At 42.9% G+C, this 21,991-nt stretch overlaps 1 long non-coding RNA gene across 3 annotated transcripts in view; it reads left to right on the top strand.

Annotated features, from left to right (window-relative positions):
* LOC125631407 (uncharacterized) overlaps positions 1-21,991 on the top strand; it is a 159,255-nt gene that overhangs the window by 5,762 nt on the left and 131,502 nt on the right. The window lies entirely within an intron of this gene.

The following is a 21,991-nucleotide window of genomic DNA, read 5'->3' as shown; positions in this document are numbered from 1 at the left end:
CAAATTGGAGGATTGGGCCAAAAGAAATCTGATGAGGTTCAATAAGGATAAGTGCAGGGTCCTGCACTTAGGACGGAAGAACCCAATGCACAGCTACAGACTAGGGACCGAATGGCTAGGCAGCAGTTCTGCGGAAAAGGACCTAGGGGTGACAGTGGACGAGAAGCTGGATATGAGTCAGCAGTGTGCCCTTGTTGCCAAGAAGGCCAATGGCATTTTGGGATGTATAAGTAGGGGCATAGCGAGCAGATCGAGGGACATGATCGTTCCCCTCTATTCGACATTGGTGAGGCCTCATCTGGAGTACTGTGTCCAGTTTTGGGCCCCACACTTCAAGAAGGATGTGGATAAATTGGAGAGAGTCCAGCGAAGGGCAACAAAAATGATTAGGGGTCTGGAACACATGAGTTATGAGGAGAGGCTGAGGGAGCTGGGATTGTTTAGCCTGCAGAAGAGAAGAATGAGGGGGGATTTGATAGCTGCTTTCAACTACCTGAAAGGGGGTTCCAAAGAGGATGGCTCTAGACTGTTCTCAATGGTAGCAGATGACAGAACGAGGAGTAATGGTCTCAAGCTGCAGTGGGGGAGGTTTAGATTGGATATTAGGAAAAACTTTTTCACTAAGAGGGTGGTGAAACACTGGAATGCGCTACCTAGGGAGGTGGTAGAATCTCCTTCCTTAGAGGTTTTTAAGGTCAGGCTTGACAAAGCCCTGGCTGGGATGATTTAACTGGGAATTGGTCCTGCTTCGAGCAGGGGGTTGGACTAGATGACCTTCTGGGGTCCCTTCCAACCCTTATATTCTATGATTCTATGATTCTCTGTTTCCTATTTTCTAGAGCTCTCCAGCTCTTTTCCTCCAGTGCTGCTCTTACCCTACCAGCTTCCCCACCATCTTTCACATACATACCATAGTTCGTCCATGATCTCATTGACTAGAGTTGCCAGCACAACTCGTCCCACTGGCTGCTCAGAATCTTCTTAAACTTGTCTGATTGATCTCTTCAACAGGGGCCTAGAACTCCATTCAGCCCCCTCCCCGCTGCCCATACCTTCCTCCTGGATGGGAGGGGGGCAGGACAAAGGTCCTGAACCAGGAAGTGGCCAGGCTCTGTTTGAGAGTGGTGCCTGGCTTCAGGAAACCTGAAGCAGCAGCTGCATGGCAAGCAGTGAGCTGGATAGAAGCAGAATTCCCAGAAGCTGTATGCAGAGTCACAGGTGGAACAGTCTCTGACTGCCTGATGTTATAGCTGGGTGCAGGTCTGGGTGGGACTACACTAACGAGCCTGGAAACCTGCAAACAGCTATTTACTTAGAATATAGACTGGACTGGAGAAGGCGCCCCTGGCGCTAGGCTTGAGAAGCCCTAACTCTTGATTGGACTGCCCCAGGAACCGAAACAAGAACTGCTATTGCTCACTTTGAACTGTAATTGTTTAAGCTTCTGTATATAGGGTATTTGCATCCTTTCCCTTTCCAGCTGGCCCTAGTAAAATATCTTTTCACTTAGCCATGTGTCTAAGTGGTTATTGGGAGCCCCCCCAGGACCTAGCTGATGAACCCCTTCCATTGCTTGCCTCTTTGTCACGGTACATCTGGCACACCACTGACACCCTAGTGGTTTGGTATACTGAACAGTCCCAGTAATTATACCTCTCAGCTCCATCCAAAGTAGACCAGGCTGACAACCAATCCCCTCCCTGGCTCAGAAGCAGCCCCTCCATTCTGAAACCAACACTCCCATCCAACACACCTAGTCTCAAAGAACGCTTCTCCCAATATCACACACAACCTTCCAGGCTCAGAAAACTCAGCCCCAGGCTCTGCACTCTTTCCTGCCCTATCTGTCTCCCAGGCTATATAATATACCTGTAAGACAATTCTGAACAATGCTTTCAGCAAATAAGAAAGATGTTCAAGTGGCTATTTATACCCTTAACATGAGAAAACAAATGAAGCTTATGAATATAGTAGTGTATGTATTTAGCAGTTTAACTTTGTCTTAAACATATGTATAATATACAACAGTATTTCCCAAACTTGGGATGCTGCTTGTGCAGGGAAAGCCCCTGGCAGGCTGGGCCGGTTTGTTTACCTGCCACGTCTGCAGGTTTGGCCGATCGCGGCTCCCACCGGCCGCGGTTTGCTGCTCCAGCCCAATGGGGGCTGCGGGAAGTGGTGCAGGCCTAGGGACGTACCGGCCACCTCTTCCCGCAGCCCCCATTGGCCTGCAGCGGCGAACCGCGGCCAGTGGGAGCCGCGACCGGCCGAACCTGCGGACGCGGCAGGTAAACAAACCGGCCTGGCCCGCCAGGGGCTTTCCCTGAACAAGCGGTGTCCCAAGTTTGGGAAACAATGATATACAAGATAGATGCATATAGTAAGTTGTCCTAATTCTAGGTATGGGAGAACTCTGAATTTGCTGGTGAAAATAATTGTTACTTGGAGGTATTGCAGTCTGAGTAGATTTAGCTGAAAAAGGAACAGACATCTTACAGAATTAAGATAACATAAATATCATTCATTTTCTTTTAATTGGGGTAAAAAGCTATTTTTTTCACTTCATATTTATTGCAGCACAATTTCTTCTTAGAAACTCAAAACAGTTCATCAGAGTGCAGCTACTGCTAAGCCTAGGAGTATTTATAGAATAATGGAATTATTTTGAGGAAAAGGACCTTTACTGGGTCATCTAAGTCCATCTGCCTGCATCTCTGTAGGATGGATTTCATTATTCTTAAACTAGCCTTGAATACCTTCCAGGATGGAAATGCCATAACTTCCACTGGCAGTTTGTTCCATTATATAACTGCTCTAGTTATACATTTTCCCTGCTGCACTTTAAGCTAGTTATTACTACTTCTTGTTCAGCCTTTCTTGAGTAATGAGACTAATTGATTCCTGTTCTCTTTATAACATCCTGTCAAGTACTTAGTTTTCCTGTTTCCCCTTAGCTGCCTTTTCTGTAGATTGAACATGCCCACATCTCTTAACCGTTCTTCATTTTCCAAATCTTTTATCAGTTGTGTTGCCCTGAATCCTCTCCAGTTTGTCTTTTTAAAAAAAAGTGACTACCAAAACAAAACAAAATACTCCAGGGCATGGCTTAAAAATAAGTAAAAAATTTATTCATGTCTAGTATTGCATTCAGCAGCACATCATAATGTGATTTATTTTACACAGGATACTGTTATAAACACAACTCAGTACATTTGCCCTTTAGACCCCTATAACATGCCATTTTTCTCTTCTATTCAGTTAGTCATCCGTTTTAATACTTGGCTTTTTCATGCTGTGCTATAGCATACCCCAATGATTTATTTGTGAAAGGGACCAATTTCTTTCTACTGCCTATAAACTATTAAACATTGTTCTTATTTAATTTCATTTATGGCGTTCATCCCATTTCTTCAATTTGTCAGAACTACTGTTTTTTATCAGTACTTGGACATCTGGCTGGCACCAATGTTAACAGTAAAGTTGGGGTTGGGAATTTTTTGACTAACTGTTTTCTGTTGGAAAATGCCAATTTTTCTCAAGAAATAGATTTCTTGACTCAAAATATTTTTGAAAAATAAAGTTTTGAAATTGTTGGAATTTTTTTCACACCATTTTCTAAATGAAAAAACACTTGTTTTGCAGTTCAAGACAAGTTTTTGTTTAAAAAATGAACCTAATTAAAGTAAAAAAATTATAGGTTGAAATCAAAACAAAAGATTTTAAAATCATCAAAATGAATTGTTTCTAGATTTTTTTTTATACTCAGTCCATGAAAATGTTTGAGATTTTGACTTTCTCCCAATTTGGGTGGGATGGGAAATTTTTTTGAAATCTTGGACATTTTCACAGGACTGCAAAACAATTTCCTATGCCTCTGTAGTTAATAGAGCTTAAAGCTGATATATCTGTAAGGGGACTCTTGTCCCCTTACTAAAACTCATTGGGGGTATTTTGCTGGCTGGCTTCCAGTACCCAAAGAAAGGGGAAGTGTCGATGGGAAATCAGGACCCTGAGACTGACAGTCCCCAGGAACAAGGGGGAGAGGTCAATGCTCCAGGTCAGCCTGATTGACAGGGTAGGCAGGCTAATCAGGGAGTCAGGAGGCTGGGGAGGTCCTGTCTTCCTGGGTCCCACAGAGCAGGTCAGTGCAGGGAGCGGAGTTGCAGAAGCAGCCCACAGAGCAGACCTGTTCTGGGAGCAGAGCTGCAGCAACCAGAGCCAGAGGGGCCAGAGAAGCAGCCCAGGGAGCTGGAGGCAGAGCACCAGTAGCAGCAGTAGCCGTGCTGAGGCAGAGTGGAGCTGGGGCTGGAGCTGGAGCATTTCACAGCCGGGTGCGGTGAGCAGCTGGGCAGAGCGAGGGGGACCCTGCGCAGCGGGCCCAGCGCAGGGAGACACCCGCAGCCAAGACGCCTTGCAGGCCAGACTTGGAGGGGGAACATAACCCCGGTGGGGCGGGGGTGACGCTGGGAAGAAGGGTGCTGCCACCTAGAGAAGGGGCAGGCAAATGTTTTGGCCTGAGGGCCACATCAGGTTTCCAAAATCGTATGGCGGGCCAGTTAGAGGAGGCTGTGCCTCCCCTTAACAACCAGGTGTGGCCCACCCCCCTCTCCCTATCTGACTGCTTCTCGCCCCCTGATGTCCCCCCGGAACCCCTGCCCCATCCACCACCCCCTGCTCCCTGTCCCCTGACTGCCCCCGGAACCCCTGCCCACCCCCTACCACCCGATCCAACCCCTCCTCTCATTCCTGACTTCCCCGCTGGGACCCCTGACCCATCCAACCACCCCTTCTCCCTGACTGCCCCCCCCCGACCCCTGCCTCATCCTGAGGAACAGACTGTGAACTTCCCTTACATTCCAGAGACTGCTGGTTGTGATGTCCCCATGCCACAGAGCAGGGTTATGTGTTTTCTTTTAACCTTTCCCATTTTTTCCTCATTTTTTAAAAATTGATTGCTGTATAATAAATTGTATTTGCTTTGAACTGTAGGTAATAATCAGTGAGTCAGGGAAGCATCCAGTGCAGAGAGAGCACTCTGGAGTGAGGACACCCTAGCTCCTGCCCTAAGTGACTATGACAAGGTTGGGGGATAGAGCCCCCCAGGAATCCTGGGCCCAGCCTTGTTGGAGTTACAAGGACTCTGCCACACGGGAGAGTGGAAAGGGAGTCCTTGAGGTCAGGCAAGTCTCTGGGTAAAGGAAATGGGAGCGAGGACTCAGATCCTTTTGCTAGCCCATTTCACTGGGGTAGTGTATAAGCCAGGAAAGTTCCTCACAATAGCGGGACCATTCCCTCGCTTACATATCAATAGCCAATAGCCTAACATTGTGCTATATATTGTAATGTATGTAGTACATGCCCAGCAATATCCTGCTGACACTTAGCTGTCCATTTTATTCTTCTCATTAAATGTGGGTTATGTGGGGAATGTCTCAGGGCCTTAGTTAAGTACCTGGATGAAAACCAGTTATCTCAACCCAGATAAGACAGAAGTGATGCTGGTAGAAAGCAGGGAAAGCACTTCAAGGATTTAGCTGCAGCTTTGACTGCACTCTCTTTTGAAGGCCTACAACAAGGCAAGCTGATTGTCAAGATGTTGCTTAGCAGCTTCTGGTTTCATTGCTACTTTTGGACTCCCCTATAGCAAGAGTAGCCAGAAATGCCTCTTCACAACTTTAGCTAGCTAGGATACTGCACGCTAATCTATCCGATGCAGACGTAGCCGCAGCAGTCCATGCCTTAGTCATCTGGAAGTGCAAAGCTGGGATGATGCAGACAAGAATTAGGCCTATTGTATCCACTGCATATTCTTCATCCCAGATGTTCTGGAGTTTTTATTTTTCCTATGGAAATGCTCACTCACAGACAGTGCATACCAACGTTCTCTGAAGAAAGACTGTCTCTGTTAACACTGATATTTAGCAGAAATCTCCAATATTGCACTGCACTGAAGGCAACCTTTATATTCCTGCACATATCTGTCTCAACCAACAGTACGGGGCTGCAGATTAAACTGTTTGGCACTATCTTACTATCTGAGTAATTTTTCAATACTTTATATTCTAATCTTTCTACTGTAGTTTGCCGTATAGAAAGGGAGAATGGTCATGTCTCTCACTGTGATCTGTTTGCAACCCCAAGACTCAGACCCCAGGGCCAGCCTACCAGCCCCTTTCTTTCTCCGATTTCTGTGACTCAGAATTACATATTGGTTTCAGTAATTTTCACAATATATACTTCGCTCCAGTCTGATACACAGAGGCAAACATAGCTCAGTAGAGTATCTGGAACATCCCCCGTTCTGCTTGCACGTGCACACATAGCAGTCGATTGCAATCAGGCACAGTGTCTTTACAAGAGGAACAGAGAGGATAATTCTATGCTGATCATGATTCATGCCAGGAGGCACTGGAGTAGTAAATCCTTTGGAAGTGGCATAGCACTCTCCTTCCTATCTCAAGCGAGATGATGGAGGGGATGGGGGAATGGTCCTTGAGTTCCTAATGAGTTGTCTTTTTATTGCTACACTTGCAATCCACCCAGAAGGTACAGCTAATGCAAAATATGCCTTCCTGCCTCCAAAATGTACCGGAACACTGAGTACATTGCTCCTGTGTTCAGTTCTTCACCGTGGTTTCTGGTTCAGTTCTCGATGACGATCAAAGCGCTGATGATCCATAAAGGCCTTAATGGTCCTGAACATGTGCCTCACACACTGTACCCCATCACATCAACTAAAATGCACGTCTAGCTGCCAGCTCCCATGGTAACTTTGTCCGAGGCATCCCATCCTATGAAATTTGTTCTCCTTGCCTGTTCATGAGGATGCAAGGCTAGTGAGCATCAAGGCATAATGCAAGAGGTACTCATTTGGCATAGCTATTATCTTTCTCCTTTTCTGTCATAGTGCTGTATTTAATTTAACCTAATTTTGTAGATAAATACTTAATAGTTATAGCAATGGGAGCTCTGCCGTTGATGAAGGGTCAGGTTGCTCTCATCCTTATGGCTTTTCAGGGGCCCCTGGCAGTGCAACTGTAGGGGGAATGGGATATGGGGGACATGCAGAGATCAGCACTAGGGTAGAATTCCCTGTACTAATGCATGGGGCAGATAGGGACAAGGATGGGACTGGAGCATCCACTGATAAGCAAATCCACTAATGCTCTCCAACCATGGAGGGGCTGCACTGGGGCTGCACGGAGCTGACTCCGGCTTCACTACTGCAGTAATGTCTGCGGCTGAGGAAGTAAAAAGCTGCTGTATAATCTAGGGGCAATGGGGTTGGGGAGGAAGACAATTCCTTCTGCATATCTCCAGCTTCCATTAGCTGCTTCTTGACTGGGGCACTGAGGGCTGGATTTGGGTTGAAATTTCTCCAACTAAAATCTCCTATTCTCAAGTTTACACTTGCTAGCCCATCTCCTTGGAACTGCACAGGACTGGATGTGATTCACTTCAAAGCTTATCAGTGCCACTCAATAGTCTAGAGTACATTATGAATGATGCAAGGTAGTTTGGGTCACAGGAATCAAATCAAGATCACTTGACTTCAGAATATAATTTTTCAACAATGAAGATTGAAATCAATCAACACTGTTCAAAATTCTTTGTGTCTAGTATTCTTTGCAAAATGCTTTGTTCTTAGGAGACCTATAGATTTGCTAGCAGGAGAGGTCTTTTAAATTGCTTACTAACCTTCTGACAGTGGTTCTGAGGACCAGTTACTATGTCAGCAGATAACATTTAGATCAAATGACAAGCCTGCTTTTTTTCCTTCCCTTTCAAAAGAGAAAATCACTACATGCATCCTTCAACAAAAGAACAACCCTCTCCAGTGGCTTTGCGATGATATGGGAGATCATCATATCCGCAGTTGTGCACTGGCCTGGAATTTAACAGGCTAGTTATCTAGAGGAACATTTTAAAGTATTATACACAATGCAGCTTTATGGTACTCAGCTAAAGGCCCTGAAGGGCATCTTAAAAATAATATGCAGACTGGCTTCTGTGTATTGTACCATAAAAGTTTGGGGAATTATAATTTTCCTGTGGGCAAATTTTCTAGTGATCAAATGCTCCACTCTCCTGTGGAGCGTACAAAATAGAGAAACATACAAAATTTGCAATTGCAAAAGGGTGGCTGGTCTTCCGAAAAGACCCAGGTATATTGCTGAAGAAGACTGTTAGAAATGTAAAATGCAATGGAAATTGGGCTGAGAAGTCCCCTTTTATTATAGGCTAATTAACCGTGTGGGGATCAAGTGAAATGATTTACAGGCAGTCCTTGCTAAATCCCATAGGCTGATTTAGTATCTCCTTCTCCCGCTCCTTCCTGGATTCACTTAAAGTTGGAACTCTCTTCTCAGGTCCTGGAGACTCAAGTGTAATATGAAACCAGAGGATTCCCTTAGGGCTAGTCTATACTAGAAGCGCTATAGCGGCTGCACCACTATCGTGTATCTGGTGAAAACGCTCTATTGCAATGGGATAATAAAACCACCTCCGTAAGAGGGGGAAACTATGTCAGCAGGAGGTCTTTCCCGCCGACATAGGGCAGTCCATACCAGTGCTTAGGTAGGTGTAACTTTCATCACTCGGGAAGGTGGGTTATTCACACCCCTGAGCGACATAAGTTATATCAACATCAGTGATAGTTTGTACAATCCCTTAGTCTGAGCTTCCCTGAAGTACTAAGACAGCATTGCTTCTCACACAGTTCTCAGGCATGCAGCATACCTAAACTGCCACCCAGCAGTCTATTTCAGTGAAAATCATGTCCAGCTTGTACAAACTCTGCGGAAAGTTGAAGAAGCCACTGAAAATCCATACAAGTCAGGGCTTGAGAAGGTAACCATGAAGCAGGAGGCAGTTTTTGCTGAGTCATCCCTTGAAAGATTTGTTCTTGGTGGTGCTAATGAGGCTGGATTGTGTTAGTGCACAAGCATTTTCACACTCTGTATAATCTGAAATGAGTCCTGTACCAATCACTAGAGAAGTGGCAGCTCCTAATAACTAATTGGCATTTCTTTCTGACTACCTCAGATGTGCTACATTCCAAGAGTTTACCACCAAGGAACATGAAAAGCATGTGGGTATCTTCAACAGTACTTAGCACTGGACTAACTCTGCTCCTACTGAGGTCAATGGGAGTTTTGCCATTGATTGCAGTGGGAACAGAGTTAGGCTATCACTGAGTTCGGTTTAAAGAATCCCATCCATGAACTTGTTTCCCAAAAGAAAATCTTTACTAAAATTGGCCAAGAATTCACCTATAACTCTGTAGCCATGCTGCTCTAACCAATGCACTCTCTAGAGTGGGCTATTTCTGTTTTCTAAATAAACCACTAGAGCACAAAGAACCACACTTACTTTTTTAATGAGTGTATTTTCTTTAAAAACTGATTAACTAGATTCAGATCCAACAAAAAAAAAAAAAAGGATTTTGTGTGTGTCTGAGATACACTCATTATAGGTATAAATATATTCACAATGAAATTTCCTACTCCTTGGAACCCCCGCATTTGTAATCAGTGTTTGAAATGTTCCACCACAGCACTTAGAAGGGAACATGTTTTGTGTGTGACACTTATATATATAAATCAGCCCTTCATTTTGAAGTGAAAAAATAGACACCCAGAAGACAGTATATGGTGATTAAGTTGTGGCAGCTTTCCCCCATCATCTTGCTTTTGTCTCAAGTTCACTAAACCCAGTATTAGACTTTACTGCTTTCAAATACAGCTCAAGTATAATAGCTGTTCGCTACATCCCTTTCCTTAACCTTCAAATCTTAGACAACTAATTATCAGTAGTAGGGCAGAGTCTGCAGGTCCTCCACGGCCAGAACTTCCACTGTGGTTAAAAGTAGGGATCAATGGGAGTTCCACGCATGGTGGCCTTGCAAGTGGTGCACCTGAAAGCTGAGTTATGGCTGCTTGAGTGTGGAATGAAGCAGAAAGGGTTTAGGGAGAGGTCGTGGTGGGTGTTTAGTCCTCCCATTTAAGAGGCTGCCCTGCTGCAGCATTGCCAAAGTCAGTGCGGAACATTTCAGAAGGGCTATGTCCAGATGAGCTGGGGCCTTGAGCCCCATGCATTGCAATCATGAGGAAGATGTTACTGTGACAACAAGCTTCAGAAAGTCTGGCTGGACGTTATTATACGCTTCCTGCAGTACTACTGGAGGCATTATGCCAATTCCTGCTTTACAGGCATAACATCCTCAGCCACAGAAACTAGGGCAGTTCTCCCTGCCCACTTTCTTCCCAACTCCCCCAACGCAGCTGAGTCACTAGGCGATTAAGTGAGCTTTCACGGTTTATTTTCATCACATTATTGTTTATCATTTTAAGATACTCCTTTAAAAAGCCTTTTCCTGGTAGGTATTCACTTGTTTGTAAACTTTCTTTGCAAGCAGAAAATCATAATCATGGAGCAAAACATTTAATGCTGGATTAAATACACAAACTGTTCAATTTAAGGCAGTGTAAATCTTCTTGGGTTCAATAAAGTTTATTCCATCTGTTTTTATCATCTGCTATGACAATAATTTAGCATTCCACATAACATTAAAATGTCACTCAATCAAAAGAACACATCTGTGGACCGTTAGTAGTTAATAGCACAGTATTGCATTCAGCAAGCCATAATAATTAATTAAATTTCACTGCCATAGATGCTTGTAATTGTATAATTAATGTTTCTCCATAATCACATAATAAGATCTGTATGATTCATGCTCTGTGATAATCTGTACACACATTGCCATCTCAGAATTTTAGCCACTTTGCAAAACGATCATTGTCATTTCTCTGTCTTCAAGAAACATTTTACTGCATAAATAAGAGAGTAAATGAAGGGTCTGATCCTGAAGTCTGATCATGTAAGTTAATTATGGACAGTGGAATTTTTTAATGTAAACAATTTATTAATTATTTGAGCTGTTTCATTGCTAACTTTATATACGGAAAATATGAAGTATATTACAAGTAATGAGGCTTCCCAATTCTGGTTAACCTGCTTATCTATTTTCAGTTCTTATCCCTGACTGAAGAGAGAGATTTTACTTGCGAGTTCTTCTTCTAGGCCCTGTATGGTAGGAAGATAGGTGTTCTGAGTCTATAGATTTATCCTACATATTCAAAGTAATCTTTCATTAGTTTATTGAAAGCTTTGTATTGCATATAACATTGAGTTGACATGCATAACTGCGTCTCATTTCAGATAGAGATGAGCCAATCTGGGCACTTGGCTAGTACCCAGAGAAATGTAACCACCTTCAAATGTCACAATATAATAGATGATCTCTTCTGTAGGGTTTTACTTGTCAGGCTTTCTGCTTGGGAGACATTTCTTTAAAGCGATGCTTAATGAAGGCAGAAATAGTTATATTCTTTTGAGTAGCATACAAAATTATATATATATATATATATATATATATAGTATCTTTATAACAATTTGGATTTATATAGAGCAAGAAAAAGTGACATCACTATCATTCAGCTGAACAGTCTTCATGAGTCCAGACAGCTCATGACCCTATACTGTACTGTAGTCAGTAGTTCTCAACTAGGGGTCTGCCATAGCAGGTTTCAGGGGGGTCCACCAAGTAGGGCCAGCACTAAACTTGCTGGGGACCAGGGCAGAAAGCCAAAGCCCCACCACAAGGGGCTGAAGCCTGGGGCCCCAAGCCCTGCCATCTGGGGCTGAAGCCTAAGTAACTTAGCTTCATGGAGCCCCTTGTGGCGTGGGATCTTGGGCTTTTGTTCTGCTTTCTACCCCCTAATGCTGGTCCTGGTTTTATAGGCAGAAAAGCAATTGTTGTGGCACAAGCGGCCTGTGGAGTTTTTTAAGCATGCTGGTGGGAGGGAGGGGGGGAATGGAAAGAAAAAGGTTGACAACTCCTGCTGTAGTTAGCAGTGCATGCCGTAACGGCGTAGTCCACACAAAGACCCTGTGCAGTGATGATAATCAAGACAGATAGGGTTGTGTTGGTCAGTCATGGAGCTAGAAAGACAGAGAGAACAACAGGATATGTCCTGAATTATCTTTTATATTAATTACAATTGTCTCTTCTTAAGTATGACAGAGACTAAACAAACCAGGATCTGGATTCAAACTTCAAAGCTGATGCGTACCTCCACAGTGAGCAGAACCCAAAGCACAGATCCAAAATCTCCTGATTTTTGGTGGGGAGGGCTTAATAAAGGTGATCTGGATCCAAAGTTTGTGGTTGTACTAGTTAACATCACTGAATATCTATTTCACTTACCACTCCTGCTCTGGTTTTGAATGTACTTTTAGCCATGCTTCAAAAACTACCCCATATTTCCAGTTTCTTTGCTCTTCTGTGTGTTAATTTTCTAAGCAACTTGGGATCTAGTCAATGCTTAAAAAAACCTTTAAAAATAAAACCAAAGTACTGCAGGAAATGCTCTTGGTGATTCAGTAGAGGTGGATGCTAATAGATAGTGTCTGAATTCTTCACTCCTCTATGATAAAAAAATGACTCTTTTACAAGAATATAACCCAAATAAAAATATTTTAAAAACAGTCCATCACTGTTACTAATAACATTTCAGAGTCCTATTTGCACTATACCTGGACAATGAACAATAGACTGGTCATCATGGTCAGTTGCACTTTCTTTTTGTAATTGGTGACTTTCTGATGCTCTTTCATTTGCACAATGTAGCAAAGGAGAATTTAAGAGCATGAAAATCTTTCTATTCAGTAAGGGCCTGATCCAACTCCCCTTAAAATCAATGGGAAGTCACCCCTTTCTCCCCCGCCCCTGGCTTCAGTGAGAGCTGAATTGGCCCTTAGTCCTATAGATTCAGAACCTTAATTTGGGGATTAAATATCTTGACAGGTTACACTGTAAGTGTTAATGTTATGACCTCTTTTTTTGACATCAACATTACTCCCAATGTATCTGGTACAGTCTACAGTAGGGAAGGTGTGGTAGCCATTATTAGGTATATTATTATTATTAGGGAAATAATAAGGTAACAAACTTTTAAGAGAGTCACTCCCAAAATCCCTCAAGAAAAAAACAGACACATATGCTAAGTTAAAATATAAGACTTACATTGCTTTGCATCCTGGATGCACTAGGTTAGGTTTTTTTCTCTGCTGTCTCTAGGCTGTTAGTGGGTCACTTCCTCACAAAATACCTTGAAAACGAACCCAGCAAAAATCAAATCTGTCAGTAAAAAAGTCAAATGACTGAACCAACTAAGGGCTTGGGGACTTTATACACAAGTCTGTCAAGACCTATACCCTCTGTCAAGACCTATACCAAAGATTCATCTCTCTGGCACCATTTTTTGGTAAGCTACCAAGCCTATTTTTGTTTAGCCCTGACACAGTCACAGTTGGAAGCCCCTATTACACATATGGAAATTAGTCAAGCAGGAACTGTTAAAACCCAACAAAGCCTCAGGCCCAAATAGAAACTCTGCTGATTTCTATAAGGAATTCAACCTTCTTATGCTTCCATGCATCTCCAAACTTTAACCTCAATTCAGCCTTCCATAGTATCTCCTCTCATATAAGGCAAAGTGAAATACTTTTTGTAACAAATAATAAGTAGTAGTTTTCAACGGCAGCTTTCACAGTGCTTTACAAAGTAGATAGGTATAATTATCCCCATTTTACAGATGAGGTAACTGAGGCATAGCGATATGAAGTGTCTTGTCCACAGTCATGCAGCAGGTCAGTAGCAGAGACAGGAACAAAATCCAGGTCTCCTGAGTCATAAATTAGTCCCCTATTCCCTGACAACATTGCTTCCTATAATAATAATGTTATACCCTTCACAAGTTGTGCAAGTGGAACCCTCTCTCTCCATCCTCCCCAAAGAAAAGCCAAAATACAAATATTTCCACATTACATTGCATGGGTGTGGCTAAAAGTTACATCCACATGCGCTGCAGTAGGGGGATCTCAAGTATCTCAGAAAGCCATGAATGTCCTTCTCAAAAGGCAAATCAAATACAACCAAAGGGAGGTAGTTCATCCATCAGAAGTTGACAACTCAGCTAGCGATCAAGTAAGAGACACCCACCTGCAGCTGATCTGTCTTAGTTGGGAAAAAATAACAAAAGCATCGTAATTAGTTAAAGGAATACTAACTGGGCAAGACAGGCTAAGTTAATTTAGCTAGGTGGTTTCTCATTTAGTCCATGAGTATATCACTTGGCCTCAGTCATAGCTCTCCAGCCCATTTAGATAAAATCCTTGTACAGAAGATCAGAGTCCAGGCTGGTCTGCAGTATATCTCATCCAATCTATGCTCCAGCTGTTTTAATTCCCATTGCTCACTTTCAAATGGCTGTGTCCTGTGGACATGAGAAACAATTAGTTTACACAATGGACTGGAGAACTGAACTTTCCCTAACAGCTGATAATAACTGATCTGCACTTAGCTGAAAGGGAAAGTCAGGTACACGTCAGCACCAGTGAGGAAACATAGAGGGCCATAGGCTTTGTAAGTCTCAAGGGCTGTGTAGAAATAGACTGGCTATGGTCCTGATATAGATATGGAATAGTTCTGATGAGGTGATCCAGGATGTCTCAGAAAATATGATGCCAGTACTTGCAATATCTAAACTAAACCCAAAGAAGAGATAAAACATAAGGCTGGTCTTGAGAGAGGTCTCTTCAAATATCTGAGGCAACTCCAGAGAGTCTCCACCTTGCAGGAAGTTGGCCCATCCTAAACTGCTGTCATATTTCACTCAAATATAACCTTATGTTTGACTGAAAACTATAAGATCTCATGGTTTTTTCCACTAAATTGATCCATTCAAAATAACGGAAGCATAATGTTACATTGTTTTTAGTAGGGTTTTTTAATTAATAAATATATTTAGCACAGTACTAGTATTAAATATGTGGGGACATATTTTCAAAAGAAGTCTTCCTTTTTCATTCTCAGAAATTTCAGATTCAAATAATCCTGGGTGTAATTTTTTGTCTGCAGTTATTTGTGCCCATGAAATATGCCTAGATGATGGTAAAGTACCTGATTTGGGTGCTTTTTGATACGTAGTTGTCCAAGTGACCCAAACTTCACACACAAATTATTGTGGGGGCAAAACTGTACCATTAACTGTACCTACAATTATGATAATATATTATTTATGACCATAATTCTAGGAGCTATAGGCATGGACCAGGACCCCATTGTGCTAGGCACTGTACAGACAGTATAAAAACACAGTCCCTGTCTCAAATAGCTTACAATCTAAAATGATTTCAGGGACAAAAAAGCCCTGGTGAAATCCAGGCTGAAAATTTGGTCCACAGTGTATTTTATCAGTGGAATATATTCCTGTTAAAAATGCTTCCAATTCTGCAGGGAAAATTACTTGTCGTGGTCATTTCTCACTGTACTTATTAATGTCTTCTTTGTGACTTTTCTTCATCTCTCACCTATTCTTATTTCCAAAGCATCTTCACCAAAGTAATCTTCCTCCATTGCTAGTCTTTACATTCTTTCACTTTTGTCTCACCTTCTAGGCCCCACATAATCTCTTCCTAATTACAGCTCTAAATTGTCTCATTCTATTCATATACTGCTGCTAATCCAGCTCCCTTCATATGATCGCCTCTCAAGGCCATACATGGGGATGTCTTCTTGGAAAAGTCTTCTACTTTTTCTCCATTTCTCTTTTTGTATAAATGTCCATTTTTTTCAATAACTTTTGCCTAAATCATTCTTCTTAGCAATAGTTTCTTTGCTCTCCCTTACTTCTACTATTGTCCTGCATCTTGTCTTATGCCTGGTCCAGGACACCCTTACTCATGTGAGTAGCCTTGCTGGCTTCAGTGGGACTGCTTGAAGGAGTAAGAAGTGCAAATAAGGGTTGTCAGGATCAACCCCTTCGATTGTAAAGTCTCTGGTATACAGAATGTGTCTGACTGTTTTATAAAGCTCCAGGTTTGGTTGTGATGCTATATGATGTGATCATTGTTATCACTAAGTAGAATTGTAGCACTGCTGAGAATAGATTTTAAATATTAAACTAAAACTTCCTCCCTCACTTCAAAAACCTTTTTGCTGTTCTGTACTGCAAGGATGTTTATGTTGACAGTTAAAAGGCTTTCATGTTTTCCCTGGGTGTGATGCAGATTGTACATAAAATGAATGAGGCAGGAGGGAACAATCAATTGTTGCAAATAAAGAGATGTGTTGGAGAGGTTTTAATAAATTAAAGTGTGAGATTATTTCTAATTAAAAGCATAGACTCCCTGTGTGCTGTCAATCATCTTTACTACATGTGACAACAGATGTGGAACCCAGAATTGTGGGCCCAGCTTGCACAATTGTTTAATATATCTACTAGTCACATCTGGAAGCAGGGGCCTCATCTTCCTCTCAGTGACACAGGTGCAAACTCCACTGAAGTCCATGGAGTTACATAAGTGTCAATGAGAAGAGAATCAAGCCCAGGGTTTTTAAATCTGGCTTTGGTTTACAGTCACAAAGGAACAGGGAGACGAATGCAAACTTCAAGGTGAACTTTCAAATCGGCATGGGGTTTTAGACACGTGATCTCCAATAAAGCCAACAGAAATAGACAAAGCTTAAATAATGCAAAACACGTCCAGGGCCAGGTGCAGGCCTATGCTAAGAATCCTTTGTGCCATCTAAGAACTGTGAATGGACCTCAAAGCTGCCTTTAATGTGCAGCAAAGGATTGCCTTAGCATGGACAAATCTGCAACTGGCATAAAAGTGATGTAACCAACTCTTCATCAGCCCTCCTGTCCACACAGTATCTGAAGGATGTCAGGGACAGAACCAGAATGCACTGCACACTAGTGAGCCTTACCAGCGTAATGCGACCTTTAGATACAAGGCATTATAGAAGTGCAGAATATTGTTGTGGGTTGGCTTAAAACTTGTTGTTATGAGTTGGGCTTAACCACCGCCATTCATTCAGGATGAATGTAAAGAAGTGACTGAAATAATAGCAGTCTCCAAATCCAAACACTTCTTAAAACAGGCAAATGCAAGGCTGCTCAGAATTTTGAAGAGCCTAGGCAGAAGGGTTGGCTGGGTATTGTTTGGAGGGCTAGGGGGTATGTGTGTGTGTGAGAGAGATACCACAGAGAAGTCCATAGAAACAGATTTGGAAAGAAGCAAGACAAAGACAGACACGATCCGGCAAGCACGGTGATTACCCTGACAGAAGCTTATAGAGGGGGCTTCTGGGTCTGGATCTGGCTAAAGAGGCTTCAGGCTATAAGCAAAGTTGCTATCCCTCGTTTTTGGTTCCTCCTATGTTTGGAAAAACAGGACTTTGTATGTTCCTTGTAAATAAGCACGATTGCATCAAAGAAAATACCTATCACCAGTTTATTCTTCAAACTGGCACACCTGCAACAACCTGAGTTTGGCACTGTGGATCAAAAATGGCAGCATTGGTGTTAAATGTTGGATCCTGTTTCCAAGGAGAGAAATTGTGAGTCGATACTCCTGTTGAACCAAGATGGAACAAATGATGTCACTGATTGCATAAATCAAAGATGGCCAAAAGGAACTGAAGCAAGATCTAAAAAGAGCTGGAAGCTACTCAAAAAGGACTGAAAAATGACTGAAAGAAGAGCTGAAATCTTTGTTGAAGCAAAAACTACAAAGCTCCCAGACAGACTGGAAAACCCGCATGAAGAATTTCCAGTCTGGAATGACAATACTGATTGACAAGAAGTTTTTCCCTGAAGTAGAGGAGACCAGGAAAGTTTTGGCCAACTTAGAAATTGCTAACAGAGATGAGCTGCAGCAAGGATTTAAGGAGTTAAAAATTAGCTCTAAAGGAAATTAAAGGGTCACAGACCACAGTGGAAGTCAGTCGTCTGGATGTGGAATTGGGCCAGTTAAAGGACTTGGGGAAGACTGAACATTTACAACTGTTTCCTACCCTGTTGTAACGCACAGAATATGAGGGGAGAGGTTGGATTGTTTCAGCTCAAATAATTCACAAATCCACTGTCCTTGAGGGAAAACTTATTGGAAGGCTTATTTGGCTCAGTTCAACATCATAGCCCAAATGAATGCTGGGAAGAGGAATGGAAAGGGGAGTTTCTAGCAGTCAACTTGGCGGTCCAACTCTGATGATGCTGCAGAACTCCAAGAAAATAAACTGGATCACCCAGACCTGACACAAGCCCTAGACATGTGGTTTTGAGTTAGCCATCAATCTGAGCTGGCTGGGCACAGCTAAGAGCTAAGAGAAGGAAAGAATAAACTCCATCTGAACTGGCAGGGGACCTGCAGAGACTTGTATTCCTGTATAACCAGGTACCACTGAGGACTTCCAGGATACATTGGAAGGGGACTGATTTATAGATGCTCAGCTGGACTTGATCTGCATTTTCAGCATGAACAAATGGAGCCAAAGACACTCTGAGAAGCGGTGGAATTTGCCACTGAACTTGAATCACTCCTTGCAATGGTGCACAGGAAGAAGAGGTAGTCGCTAGTGAGGAAGATGACTAGTTCACCATGAGCCCTCTGAGAACAGCTCTGCGTCTAATGTATGATGGAAAAGAGGATTCTAATCCTGTGTGACATCTGCACTAATAGAAAAAAGTTTATAAAACAGTTGATAAAACAAAGGAATTGGCAATAATGCAAAAATTAAGTGAAGCAGTTCAGTTAAATGCTGGCACAGTAAAAAAAAATTGGCCATAAAGAGGACATAAATAAAAGGTGGGCCAACAGTACCATAAGTGTCTAGTTAAAGCCACTCTGCCTGTTTGGGAAATGGGGGTGCACCTCTAGGATGACCAGATAGCAAGTGTGAAAAATTGGGACAGAAGGTGGGGGGTAATAGGTACCTATATAAGAAAAAGCCCCCAATGTCGGTACTGTCCCTATAAAATCGGGACATCTCATCACCCTAGGCACCTCACTGAATAGGCAAATCTTGGAAGCACAAGGATCAGCCCTGCGGTTTTTGTTTAGATCTGGACAGTTAAACAACAATAATGAGAGATTGGCTACTGAATGTGTAATAGGATCTATGATCTGTGAAATGTACAGAAAGCGCTTACACTAGCTCAACCATAGCTGTTATTATGCCAGCATCCTAAAAAACTACAGAATATGGGATTCAAAATTGAAATACCTCGTTGGTCTCAAATGGATACAGTGACTGGGCAAGGGTGCCTGTCCAAAAACTGGGAAAATTGGACTTCTGGAATTCAAGGAAGAAGGCTGGATAGCTGAGATAGTGGATGAGCTACTAATTATTTTGGATTTCATGGTAGCTAATAACTGTGTAATCAATGCCTGGGAAAATGTCTTGCAACTTCAGTCTGTGGAAATTCCCTTTACAGATATGGTCCAAGTGAGACAGAGTTTGTAGATAATTGCTTTGTAGTGAACAAGTTGTCTTGCCTCCTGAGGAAGAAACCATTATAGCAGCTACATGCTATGGTTACTTTCTAGCAAAGGAGAGATGGGGAGTAGTTAAAATCAATTGAGAGACACAGGGTCTTGCATGGGGGCAGAGGGAAATCTAGACTGCTAACATTCCTGATTCAGAGCTACAGGAGCAGATCTCTGTTCATCTGATGAATATTTTGGACAAGCAGCAGATATTAAAAAAATTAAAAATTAAAAAAGGGAGTCATGCTTGCAAAATGTGAACCAGTGAATATTGGAAATGCTGGTTCTGAGGAAAAGTACAGGGAGGAATTTCCACTCACACACACACAAGGGAAAACTGAGGTTGTGCAGAACTGGCCAATTCCCCAGACACTAATATGTGCAGAGTTTTCTATGACTCTTCTTATTACAGAAGGTTCATTTGTGGGCTTGCCAATATTGCAAAACCACTGCATAGGTTGAGTGAGAAGGGGTAACCATTTCAGTGGTCAGCAGAGTGTGATTTAATATTTTCACAGTTGAAAAACACTCTTGTGACGATTAATGTCCTAGCCTACCAATTTTGAAACATTTTATGGCTTGTCTACATGGCCCACAGTTTGGACTAAGGGGTGTGAATTGCTGCGTAACTCCACTGTATGGACGCTGGCACGGAAACTAAAAGGGAACCTACTTTGCATGAACTTAGAGCTTGTCTTCATGTACAGCGCTGTGGTGGTGCAGCATTGTAGTGCTTTAATGGAGACGCTACTATGTCAACCGGAGAACTTTTCCCATCAGTGTAGTTAATCTACCTCCCTCAGAGGCTCTCCCGTTAACATAGACCATCTAATCTGGGGTTAGGTTGGTATACTATGTTGCTCAGGGGTGTGGATTTTTCACATCCCTGAGCGACATAATTATACCGATATAAGTTTGTTGTGCAGACCTGGACTTAATCCTGTTAAAAGAGGACTATGTTAATGCAAACTAGTACCTTTTAGTTTGCACCTACACACGGGAGTTGCAGTGCAGCATAGAATCCTAGAATATCAGGGTTGGAAGGGACCTCAGCAGGTCAATTAGTCCAACCCCCTGCTCAAAGCAGGACCAATCCCCAACTAAATCATCCCAGCCTGACCTTAACCTCAAAGGAAGGAGATTCCACCACCCTCCTAGTGAAAAAGTTTCCTAATATCTAACCTAAACCTCCCCCACTGCAACTTGAGACCATTATTCCTTGTTCTGTCATCTGCTACCACTGAGAACAGTCTAGATCCATCCTCTTTGGAACCCCCTTTCAGGTAGTTGAAAGCAGCTATCAAATCCCCCCTTCATTCTTTTCTTCCACAGACTAAACAAGCCCAGTTTCCTCAATTTTGTTGCCCTCCACTGGATGTTTCCCAATTTTTGCACATCCTTGTAGTATGGGGCTCAAAACTGGACAGTACTCCAGATGAGGCTTCACCAATGTTGAATAGAGGGGAACGACCACGTCCCTCGATCTGCTGGCAATGCCCCTACTTATACATCCCAAAATGCCATTGGCCTTCTTGGCAACAATGGCACACTGTTGACTCATATCCAGCTTCTCATCCACTGTAACCCCTAGGTCCTTTTCTGTAGAACTGCTGCCTAGCCATTCGGTCCCTAGTCTGTAGCGGTGCATGTGATTCTTCCATCCTAAGTGCAGGACTCTGCACTTGTCCTTGTTGAACCTCAGATTTCTTTTGGCCTAATTCTCTAATTTGTCTAGGTCCCTCTGTATCCTATCCCTACCCTCCAGCGTATCTACCACTCCTCCCAGTTTAGTGTCATTTGCAAACTTGCTGAGGGTGCAATCCACACCATGCTCCAGAACATTTAAGATATTGAACAAAACCGACCCGAGGACCTACCCTGTGGGCACTCCACTTGATACTGGCTGCCAACTAGACATGGAGCCATTGATCAATACCTGTTGAGCCCGACAATCTAGCCAGCTTTCTATCCACCTTATAGTCCATTCATCCAGCCCATACGTCTTTAACTTACTGGCAAGAATACTGTGGGAGACTGTCAAAAGCTTTGCTAAAGTCAAGGAACAACACATCCACTGCTTTCCCCTCATCCACAGAGCCAGTTATCTCATCATAGAAGGCAATTAGATTAGTCAGGCATGACTTGCCCTTGGTGAATCCATGCTGACTGTTCTTGATCACTTTCCTCTCCTCTAAGTGCTTCAGAATTGATTCCTTGAGGACCTGCTCCATAATTTTTCCAGGGACTGAGGTGAGGCTGACTGGCCTGTAGTTCCTAGGATCCTCCTTCTTCCCTTTTTTAAAGATGGGCACTACATTAACCTTTTTACAGTCATCCAGGACCTCCCCCGAGTGCCATGAGTTTTCAAAGATAACGGCCAATGGCTCTGCATTCACATCCGCCAACTCCTTTAGCACGCTCGGATGCAGAGCAGCCGGCCCCATGGACTTGTGCATGTCCAGCTTTTCTAAATAGTCCCGAACCACTTCTTTCTTCACAGAGGGCTGGTCACCTCCTCCCGATGCTGTGTTGCCCAGTGCAGCAGTCTGGGAGCTGACCTTGTTCGTGAAGACAGAGGCAAAAAAAGCAT

The sequence above is a fragment of the Caretta caretta genome, chromosome 2, assembly GCF_965140235.1.
Source record: "Caretta caretta isolate rCarCar2 chromosome 2, rCarCar1.hap1, whole genome shotgun sequence".
Taxonomy (NCBI): domain Eukaryota; kingdom Metazoa; phylum Chordata; order Testudines; family Cheloniidae; genus Caretta; species Caretta caretta.
Note: the sequence above shows the minus strand (reverse complement) of the source record. Positions and strands in the feature narration are given on the sequence as shown.